Here is an 11936-nt window from a genome sequence, read left to right on the forward strand (position 1 = left end):
GATCCCTTTCCCTCCATCTTGATACATTCTCATAGTATGGCTGTAAGTATGTGATTGTACCACTGTTATGATAAATTGTGAGTTTTTTCTTCTAGATCGCCCACGTATATTCTGGAGATTCCAGAATGGAAATTGTGGTACGGCTTTCTTTCGGTTATTATCCCAGATTTAAATAATTCCAAAGTTTCTTCAGATCTAAAGTTCAAATTTTATTATGTACTTGGCCAATTTACTATTTTGTAAAGAGCAAGTTTTAATTCAGTAAATGAAGAGAATTTTATTTGTTGTGATGAATTTGACTCATTGTTACTGACCTCCATTTTGGAAATCTGGGCTTATCTTTCAAAGAAGATTTTGTGTGAAAATCCATGACTTGATGAACTTTTAACAAGCTTTAATGGAATTTCACTTTTGAATTCTTTTAGCATTTAACTGAAATCAGTATTGGAATACTACTTTATTAACTGTTACAAAATTAAATAAGACTCAACTGACGTCAAACGTGCCTCAAAGTTAGAGTAATTTACAAAATAATTTAGTGTAGTTTTTATTGTACAAAATGATTATTATTTTTGGAGAAATAATATTGCTTTTGTCATATTAAAAATGTTATATATTCCTCATGGTTATAATTTTTGGTATAACAGTTCAGTGTATAATTTATGACTGCAATCATTGGAACTAAACAATTGTAATAGTTGCAAATACGAAAATACATTTTTATATTTTAAAACAAGTTTTCTTATTCTTTTTTCTAGATTTGCACTTTATTAATATATCTTTATAGTTATAATTATTATTTTTTGTCTGTAAAATGTACAATTTTCCATAGTTTTAATTAAAAATAAGACAGTAAAAATGTTTTAGGTTTACATTATTCTTATAGGGTGAAAATGAGATGGCGACAATTAAAGCTGTCTATTCAAGAGAATTTTAAGTTCTGTGTAGTTTCAGTCTTGAGAAATGTAATAAAGCATTAGATGTTCAAATGTGTTATTAAAAAAATGTACAACATTGCACTAATTGGAGAACAACACATTTTTGTACTTGGGGAGGTATGTTCAATTAAATATAATGAAATCAAAATTCAGAATAACATATTTTGAAATGAGATATTGTAGCGGTCCCAGTTTGCTCAGTCTAGGGGGTGGGAAGGGTAGGTGTGGTTTTCACAAGTTAACGGCGTAGTAGAGTTAACTGTTAACGGTACTATCCGAGGGCGCCACCTTGTTTCCAGTAGTAGTGTGGTAGGAGAACGGAGTCAGAACAAGGAAAAGACCCGTTACTGAATGATGTTGTAAAATTAATGACCTTATAACCAACCAAAGTAAGAGTGAGTTAAATACAAGGTAAATTTAAGAAAAGGAAATACATGTAAGAAAGCTAAACTCATTCAATGTAATCATTAAGTTTAGAAAAATTCTAAGAGCCTGTTTTTTTTTATTGCACAAGAAACATTTATCAAATGAAATATTTATTAAAATTATGTAATTTTACATTTCATATCATGGAAAAAGGTTTGATTACCATTTCTGTATTTGGATCTCAACAGTCTGAGGGTACAGGTAACCCTTAGATTTATCAATACAATATACCCTAAACACCAGTAATTATACACTAAACAACATTACCTTGGCCGGCCACTAGTACTTCTGGTTATTTTACCCATAGATATCAATCAAACAATACTTACATAAACTAGACACATATTTACACAAAGCACATTAAACATCAATATGTATCCAATAAAGAAAGATATTTATAAGTAATTATTCAACTACGTAGATCACAATCATACGCCTCCGTAAGGGCTCACGGTCAGGGAGGAAGGCACAGTAGCAGGTATAGCACGGGCACTGGGTGGGTAGTGGTACGCAGACCTATGTAGAGGCACACAAACCGCTCTCGAACAAATCCCTTGGCAACAATCCAGTAATGGGCCAGGAAGGGAGCAATGTAGGTAAAGACATTATAGATAACCTCGTGGAGACTCAATTTCCAACTGAACAATCTTCAAACTATCGCCATGAGAGAGAGAGGTTAAGCCTCGTGAAGCCTGACAGTCAGTAACAAAGTCCAACAGGAAGTAGGAGTCAATTGTTGTTTGGCCAGCTGGAGCTGCAGCTGTTTAATAGCCAGCTGATATGGATTTTCCAGGTTGATCAGGCCTGTCTGCCAAAGTTAATAAAATCTAACTCTTACTCTCTGTTATAAAATTTAAAGGTTCACAAAAAAAATTGTTACAACCACCCCCTCTCTCATGAGAAAATTTCCCAAATTTTCATCCGTTACTGAAGATAAGGTTTTAAGTCCGAGGTATGCCAGGTGCCCATGAATTGCCCATCTTCTGATTGGAGCTGATAGGTCACTGGAGATATTTTCTTCTTAATTCGGTAAGGCCCAACAAATTTTGGAAAGAGTTTGGATGACTTGTAGTTGACAGCATCCGCTTGGGTGAAAGTTCCTCTTCCATACAAGTTGACCTTCTTTAAACTGCTGCTCTCTCCTCCGCAGGTTGTATCGTTTAGCATTAATCTCATGTGCCTTCTTCATCCTTTCTTTGATCTCCTTAAAAACTTCATTCAAGCGCGTCAGTTTCTGGAGGTGATCACCTGCATCGGAAAGCTGAGGCAAATCTTCTACACCAAGATTCCCAGATCCCTCACCCGATTAAGTTGATCTCATGTCCGAATACAAGAAAGGCTGGGGAAATGACCAGTGGTCTCATGTACTGCCGTTCGTAGGGCACACCCTATCTGAGGTAACTTAATATCCCAATTGCGGTGATTATCCCCAACATAAGATCTCAAACATGTTCCCTATAGTTCGGTTCACCCGCTCCGTTGGGTTTGCTTGAGGATGATGACTAGGAGTGTAGATAGTCTTCACTTTATATTCCTTGAGCAAATCTCGAAATGGTTGACCAATGAATTCAGATCCATTGTCGCAAAATCACAATGTTAGGAACCCCATATACCAAGAATACATCTTCCTCCAAATGTTTAGCAACAAGTCTCGCAGTGGCTGCTCTTAATGGAAAACAGAAGGGTATACTTGCTGAAGTAATCCACCACTACCATCAGGTACTTGTAACCTCTTGATGATCTTACAAAAGGTCCCATCAGATCCCAGACTTATTGTCTGCCACGGTCGGTCCACTACTCTCTGAGACCCCATAAGTCCTGCTGGCTTTAAGGTAGCCGACTTAGCTTGCTGACACACCCTACAGCGAGAGACATATGTTGCGGTGTCCTTCCTCATCTTAGGCCAATAGTACTTCTGTAAGAGTCTGTGGTAGGTTTTTATACGTGCCCAAGTGTCCAGATGTAGGAGCGTCATGAAATTGTTTGAAGAGTTTCCCACGCTGATCCTTGGGTACAACTAGCTTCCAATCTTCTTGCTCATCACCAACCGAAGTAGATGAAGGGACACACTTCCAGAGCTGATTATCGACAACTTTCCATGAAGAGTAAAGGTCAGGCTTTTCTTTTACTGAGTCGATCATCTTCAGATACCACTTGTCCCCAATCGGAAAACAGTTAGTGAGGGAATCAACGATAAATTCTGCAGGTACAGATTCTAATGGGTTCCTAGATAAAAAGATCCGGAAACGACGTGTGTTCTTTACCTTTGCGATGCAGCAAAGTGAAGTTAAAAGGTTGAAGACGTAATGCCCACCGTGCCAATCTTCCTTGAGGATCTTTTAAAATTATGAAGCCATAACAAACTGTGATGGTCAGTTACAACAACAAAGTGAACTCCTTCTATATAAGGGCGGAACTTTTCAAATTGACCAAATGACGGCCAAACACTCCGTTCTGTAGCAGAAAACTTTTGCTCAGTTTTGCTCAACGTCCGACTTGCATAGGCAATCACATTTTCTCCTTCCTCTGACATCTGGGAGAGTACCGCTCGCAACACCAACACAGCCGAAAGCGTCACAAGAAATGGTAAATTCCTTCCCAAAGTCCGGGCAAGAAAGGATTGGAGATTTTACAAGGTTACCCTTTATATCTTCAAAAGCATTCTGAGATTCAATGGTCCACTTAAAGTTGTTATGTTTCCTCAGCATTGAAGTAAGAGGATAAAGACGAGAGGCAAAATTTGGGATAAACCCTCCGATACCAACTTGCAGTACCGCAGAATGCACGGACTTCCTTCACTGAGCGAGGGGGTAGGAATTTCCAAAATGGCTTTCACCTTTTCAGGGTAAACTCTCAGCGGCCATTAGCATCGACAATATAGCCCAAATATCGAAGTTCAGGTTGGCAAAAATCGGCACTTGTCTTGAGTTAAGGTTAAGATTAGCTGCTGCTAGCCGCTTGAAGACTTCTTCCAGAATTTCAAGATGTTTCTCAAAGGTCTGTGTGACTATTATTACGTCATCAAGGTAGATAAAGACAAAAGGTTCCAAGTCCATCCCTAATATATTATCAACCAATCGTTGCCAGGTGGCTGGTGCATTGTGGAGTCCAAATGGGAGAACATTAAAGTGGAAAAGACCTCTTCCTTGGATTGTAAAGGCAGTTTTCTCTTTACTTGAAGCTTCAAGGGGAATCTGCCAGTAAGCGCTTTTGATATCCAACGCAGACAAGTATTGGGCATCCTTAAGCGATCCAAAATCGAAGTGACATGAGGTAAGGGGTAAGCATCTCTGCAAGTGACTGAGTTGACTTTCCGGAAATCGACGCAAAAACCTTTGGCCACCATCAGGTTTGTCCACAAGTATGATTGGGGAGGACCAAGCACTTCTTGAAGGTTCTACAACGCCCTGTTCAATCATTTTATCAAGTTCGGCATACACAAGCTGCAATCTAGCGGGAGACATGGGATAGTAGCGTTGCTTTATGGGAGAAGCATCTCCAGTGTCAATTTTTATGCTGCACTAAATGGGTTCTTCCTAATTTCTCTCCTTGATTGCAAAAGTACTTCTCCAAAAGATTATTTAAGTCTTCCCTTTGTGACGTAGTCAATACGGTAGAGTCTTGTAGACCAATTGCACATATCTGGCCTCGTGTTGGTGGGTTCTCAGAAAATTCCCAGGACTTCTCATAGGCGTCCATAACAATATGCATAGCATTCCAAAAATCTATCCCCAAAATAATTGTTTGAGATAGAGAAGGTACAACAATGACAGATAAATGTTTTGTTTTATGAGCGAGAGTAATAGGAATGTTTGCTCTTCCCAATAATCTTATGTTTCTGGTGGTCAGCAGTTTCTACAAATTGGTTGGACAATGGCCGAATTTTTGGCCGGGAACTTATCAAAAATCCACATCAGGTCTCTTCCGTTCACTGTATTTGAAGCTCCAGAATCTAACAATGCTTTGCAACTAAATCCAAAAATTCGAATTGGTAGATAAGGTCGCGGATCATTAGCGGAAGTTTCAATCAGAAAATTTATACCTTTAGGCAATGAAGCCAAATCACAATTGGACAACTTATTGGTTGACGGTAAATGAGATAAGGGAGGTACTCCTAAGATGCCCGAGGAGGCTCCCTTCGTACCCCGTTTTTTTGAACTACACTTAGGACAGGTTGTTTTGCGATAACCAGCATGCCCACAGCCATAGCAGAAAAGTTGTCTCTCTCTTTAGGACAATTACTGTACATGTGGCCTTCCTCACCACAATTCCAACATTTGGACTTCCTTGGGGCAAAACTCGTAGGTTTATTAAGTACATGAACTTGATGATTTGAGGAATTCTTGCGATTATCAGTGCGAGAGTAAGCTAGATCAGGTTCTAAGACGGTGCCTGGCCTAGGAGGAGGCCTGCTATTTGTAGTTCTCAATCTTCCCAGCTCAGCCTTACGTCCCATTTGTCGGAGTTCATCAATAGAAGAGATCACAAACATACAGAGTTTGTCCTGCAAATAATGATTTAGATTCTTAAGAATCTGACGAAGCCTGATGGGTTCCGGAATTGGATTTGACAAACGATCATAAAGACCCTCCATAGAAGCAATGAAAAGATCAATATGCTCTTGATCGCCTTGAGTTCTGTTCATAATCTCCTGCAGCCAACATATCGTCATAATCCGGCGTCTGAAAAACAAGTTTCATCTCCATACACAATTGCTCCCAGGAATTGACTCTGCCCACGGTCGACCGATACCAAATTTAAAGCATTGCCGGTAAATAAATCAACTGCTGACCTAAAAAGTTGAGCTTCAGAAAAACTCCGCGAGCATGACGAAGTTCCTCAACCCGCTGCAAAAATGCACCAATGCTCTGGCCCAGGACCATTACTAAACTGTAAACCCATTTGAAGACTGGTATAGGCTTTGCAGTTTCTGCCTCTATACATGACTGATCAGATTTCAGTTTCCTATTTTCAACCATAGTAGATATTCCTTGTCCAGCATGTCCAAGAGGGGGAAGGTGCTTTTCTTGTGCGATATTCTTCCGATTTACATTTCCTTGAGAGGGTGGAGTTTCTGTATTGGTACCTTGGGAAGTGCCTCCTTCTTCCGCAGTATTCACTGACGTATCTTCACTCGCCTTCTTTTCTTCAGCACTGTCCAGCTTCTCCGTTACCTTAGATGAGAGGGAAAGGAAGGTATCTAGCATGTGTTTTGATCTCTGTAATAATTCGTCTTTCTTCTCCGCTGTGTCTTTATCCCAGTCCAGATCCACAGGTATACGCTCCACTCGCAAAGTAAAGATGCCAAAGGCGGGCAGGAAAGTTTTCGATATTCATTGTCTTTTGTATTTCCTTCATAATCTTCAACTAGCTTTGACAGGTCATTGAATTTTCCTCACATTCTTCAAGTTCGGTTTCAGCATTTAGATTACTAATAACATCTTCCTTAATCTCAACATTATCAATAAAAGCTTGAGAGAGCCTGGATCTCAATTCATTTGCATTTCCTGTAGTAGCTAAACCTCTAAGTTTCAACTCATATTCATTTTCATGACGACGTAAATAATATGCATTCATGGTGACAGCAGAAACCAAATTCCAAAGTGAAAAACGAACACTCACACAAATTTAAGAAAAGATAATAGAGGTGTAACAGTCAGTAAACAAAACCACTAATAATTACCCAGTACCGACAAAAGTGTTGCAATATACAACAAGTTTAACCCAACCATAATGTCCATATCAATCACCCATCAGAAACAAAGAAAATTCACAAATGTATTATATAGTCCCCACACAAGCCAGGCCCCACGTTGGGCGCCAAATGTAGCGGTCCCAGTTTGCTCAGTCTAGGGGGTGGGAAGGGTAGGTGTGGTTTTTCACAAGTTAACGGCGTAGTAGAGTTAACTGTTAACGGTACTATCCGAGGGCGCCACCTTGTTTCCAGTAGTAGTGTGGTAGGAGAACGGAGTCTCAGAACAAGGAAAAGACCCGTTACTGAATGATGTTGTAAATTAATGACCTTATAACCAACCAAAGTAAGAGTGAGTTTAAATACAAGGTAAATTTAAGAAAAGGAAATACATGTAAGAAAGCTAAACTCATTCAATGTAATCATTAAGTTTAGAAAAATTCTAAGAGCCTGTTTTTTTTTATTGCACAAGAAACATTTATCAAATGAAATATTTATTAAAATTATGTAATTTTACATTTCATATCATGGAAAAAGGTTTGATTACCATTTCTGTATTTGGATCTCAACAGTCTGAGGGTACAGGTAACCCTTAGATTTATCAATACAATATACCCTAAACACCAGTAATTATACACTAAACAACATTACCTTGGCCGGCCACTAGTACTTCTGGTATTTTACCCATAGATATCAATCAAACAATACTTACATAAACTAGACACATATTTACACAAAGCACATTAAACATCAATATGTATCCAATAAAGAAAGATATTTATAAGTAATTATTCAACTACGTAGATCACAATCATACGCCTCCGTAAGGGCTCACGGTCAGGGAGGAAGGCACAGTAGCAGGTATAGCACGGGCACTGGGTGGGTAGTGGTACGCAGACCTATGTAGAGGCACACAAACCGCTCTCGAACAAATCCCTTGGCAACAATCCAGTAATGGGCCAGGAAGGGAGCAATGTAGGTAAAGACATTATAGATAACCTCGTGGAGACTCAATTTCCAACTGAACAATCTTCAAACTATCGCCATGAGAGAGAGAGGTTAAGCCTCGTGAAGCCTGACAGTCAGTAACAAAGTCCAACAGGAAGTAGGAGTCAATTGTTGTTTGGCCAGCTGGAGCTGCAGCTGTTTAATAGCCAGCTGATATGGATTTTCCAGGTTGATCAGGCCTGTCTGCCAAAGTTAATAAAATCTAACTCTTACTCTCTGTTATAAAATTTAAGGTTCACAAAAAAAATTGTTACAATATGTACAAGTAAAATAGCTTAATTATGTAGCAGATAATTCAAAATATCATCCTAACTAGATGTGCATGCCTTCAACATTCCTGGTAGATTTATGGGTATGTTATACTGAGCATGGATTTCAAAGTTAGGATGTTTTCCAATGTTCAAATCTATCAAAGTAAAGGTGTCCAAATACTTCTCTGTCATAGTTTCTGTGCTCTGCACCTAGTACTATGAATGTGAGATGAAGATTAGTGCAGAGGGAATTTTTTGCTTAACATTTTTACTGGATAAAGTAATCAGTAAAGGAATAACTTTGACACTTGCTTCTCTTTCTACTGTGACACTTTCGTCGCTGGAAGTGTGTTTCCAGTTTGGTTAACAGAGTTTTGTTCCCCATTTTAGTTATTTTTGAACTTGTAAAAATTCTATTTCACACACCAGTGACAATAAAAGAATTTTAATACTTTCCTTAATCGTTTATTGTTTGCTAATGATTATTGTTTCATACTAACAAATTGCCTGCCTGAATTTTTACTTTATTTCGGGGATAAGTTTCTCAATCTAGGAGTGAAATTAAAATTTAACCTGATTAATTTTAATACAAATAATGTACTTGCAGCAATATATGTCTATTTATGTTGGAAATATAGTATTCAATTCGCTAAGAGACCTAATTTTCTATATTAATTAATTGTTTTTCAAAATAAATTGTTATTATTTAATTTTTTTTGAATATCATATCTGTTTTCTCTGTGCATTTATTTGCCGGGAAAAAAGCGAGTAAAGTTTGAAATAATCTATGATGATTCATAACATCACGCTAGCTAAGTGTATGCGCCATTAACATTTCTGATAGAATTATGGACCTGTTACATTGACAGGATGGATTTCAAAGTTAGGGATGCCTACCAATGTTCAAATCTAACCAAAAGGCGTCCAAACACTCCTCTGTTATAATTTCTGTGCTCCACACATAATGAGAGTGTGAGATTGAAAATAGTGCAGAGGGAATTTCTCTTCATTACCTCATGTAAAGGAATATATTTACATCCAATAACTTTGATACTTGCTTCAATTTCTATTGTGGCAAATCTTCATCACCTGAATGTGCTTTCAGTTAGCTTGACACAATTACAGGTTGAAGTAATAAGTAAAGAATATTTATTTACATCTAAACTAAAGTACTATGTAACACCACTGTTGGGATGCTATGAATCTCAATTATTTAATTATTAAGGATTTATTATTGATAGAAAGGTCTTAGAGGCTTGAAACATAGTATGTACATAGCTCTTAGTCCTGGAAGGAAATCTTTTGATTTAGAGGTCAAAAGGTCAATAATGGCAGTCCATCCATCCATATCTCTGTTGGGCATGTCTGTGTATGGCTTTGTATATAATTTTCCTCTCACTCCAAGGTAGAACTTCAATAATTTTAAAATAAAACCTTAAGGGGTACTTCATGTGTTTGTATGTTTGCAACTTATTTATATTTAATTTATTAGTTATTGTGGGTAGCAATTTGTATTAATTTAATTTTTATGTAATAACTTAAATGTATCCCTTCTGCATTAAGTACATTTGCGTTAAAAAAAACTAAAATGAATTTCGTAGGTTTTGTGATCGAGAAGACTAAAAGAAACCGTATCGTATAAAATGTGTGTCATATAAAACGATCCTTTCTTGAGTACATAATATTCAAAGTAATCACGTGAAATGAAAGAGAGCAGGTTTCAGGTTCCATTAAACAAATTGACATCAATAACTTTGACACTTGCTTCTCTTTCTATTGTGACAGATTTTCATCACCTGAAATGTGCTTTTAAGAGTTTGCTCCCATTTCAGTTACCTTTTAAATTGTTGAAATTCGATTTCACGTGTCAGTTAAAAGAAAAGAATTTTCACACTTTCCTTGATCCTTTATGATCCTTTTTTACAAGTTTTGTTAAGAAAACAGAATTTTCACAGAGTAACAAATTGCCTGTCTGTTTCCCTAAGAGTAACAGCCATACATGTATTATAATGAAGTATATTTATGTTAAATGTAATATATAAATTAAATTCTTGTAAAAAATTTATCCTTCTTGATGAGGGTAACAAACTTCTGTACATGGGTGTGTCTCATTATTCGAAAGGCCTCTTATACCTGTATACAATCAAGCATTGCCATCTGTCTGTTTACATTTCAGCCTTTAATAGCTATATTGTGAAAATTTTGCAATCCAGTGGAAACAAATGTATTAACAACAAACTATATATTATTTATCTATCATTTGTTTTTTTGTCATGAAATTTTTGTGAAAGATGAAAAGACAAACTTAAATCTGAATAATTGGTTTTTGTATAATACTAAGCTTTTAAGAACACTCTAGGTAGCTGCCAGCCACTCATCAGAGGCTCCACGTAGTACCGATATGATAGTTTATTAATAATACCTATGCTGAATGTAAATATAAAAATTATTATTAGCGAATAATTGTAATTATAACAATTAATTAGCGTAGAGACACTAAAGTTTAAGTTTCTGGAGTGAATGTATGGGTTTGAAACAGTTTTCTATTTATAACACAGTTTTCAACTTTAGCCCTATTCTTTGTTTAAAGTTTGTTAATGACGGTGGCAGATTTGGAAGGATAATAAGATTTCGAAGATTTTCCATTTTATATGTTACAAAATGTATAACACGTCGCAATGTCTAGAATCCAAGTAGTTTTCGGGTATGTTTGACTCCTTTTCTTTCTCTTCTTTTTCGTTCTGTTCTGTTTAATTTCTTGACCTACTTATATCATCACCTGATGAAGAGGATCAATTTTAATCTTCGAAACGTTATGTTATACATTTTGTAACATATAACGATTGAAAATGTTACAATGTCCGAAACCCTGTTATCCTTTAGCTCTATGTTAAAAGCGGATCCTCAGATTCTTCAACATCTCGCTAATACAAGATGTCTCAAGTATTTCGCTAATCAAGCTACATTAGATACCGGTAATAAAAACTACACAGCGTTGACAATAAACGTCATACTAGACTGATGAGTAAGTGATCCTCTGTCGTGAGTACAGATTTAGACGAGTAGTAGAGATGACATACGTATATCAGCAACACGACGCGGCAATATGAAACCTTCAAGGCCATGTCCAACAAGGTCATCGAAACACGCACCCTCACCCAGTGCGCACAACACTGATACTGTCACTGTCAGCTAGATAGGCATCTAATACTTTAGTCAACTTGTCCAGTGATTACTGACACTTCAAGTAAGTTTGAAGTTTATTTTTGACAATGAAAGGATTGAGAAGGAAACAGGATTTTCCGGACATTTTCCATCGTTTAGTGAAACAAAAAATCAATAACACTGTTTCGAGATCTGCAATCTGATCTCTTCTTCAGGTAAATAACTAACCTAACACATAATATTACAAATTAGGTTCAAAAATCCAAATCATACCAGAGCGTTGTGACACGCATAAGTCAGGAATCACAACCACCATGTGTGTCAACTTCACTAACTTTAAAAATTAAACATTAATTTTAAAATGTCTGTTACACATTCTGTGAAAATGATAGTGTCACTTAAATTATAAATAGGGTTACAAGAGCAGTTACTTTCCATCTATAACAGGGTTAGACC

Source organism: Homalodisca vitripennis, chromosome 6, assembly GCF_021130785.1.
Source record: "Homalodisca vitripennis isolate AUS2020 chromosome 6, UT_GWSS_2.1, whole genome shotgun sequence".
NCBI lineage: Eukaryota > Metazoa > Arthropoda > Insecta > Hemiptera > Cicadellidae > Homalodisca > Homalodisca vitripennis.